Here is a 223-nt window from a genome sequence, read left to right on the forward strand (position 1 = left end):
AAAAAACAAGCAGACTTATATTACAAACAATAACATCTTTTGATTTTTAGCGAAATCAGTACTTAATATATTAGTGTTTTTCAATCTATAATTTGTATTCTATATTATTATTATTATTATTAAAATATTTTCTTTAAGCACGGACAGAATAATAAGCTTTTTTTAAATGAAAAAACATCATATATTTTATTGACGAAAACGATTATTGATTAATAAAAACTTT

This window comes from Acyrthosiphon pisum, chromosome A1 (genome assembly GCF_005508785.2).
Source record: "Acyrthosiphon pisum isolate AL4f chromosome A1, pea_aphid_22Mar2018_4r6ur, whole genome shotgun sequence".
Classification (NCBI taxonomy): Eukaryota; Metazoa; Arthropoda; class Insecta; order Hemiptera; family Aphididae; genus Acyrthosiphon; species Acyrthosiphon pisum.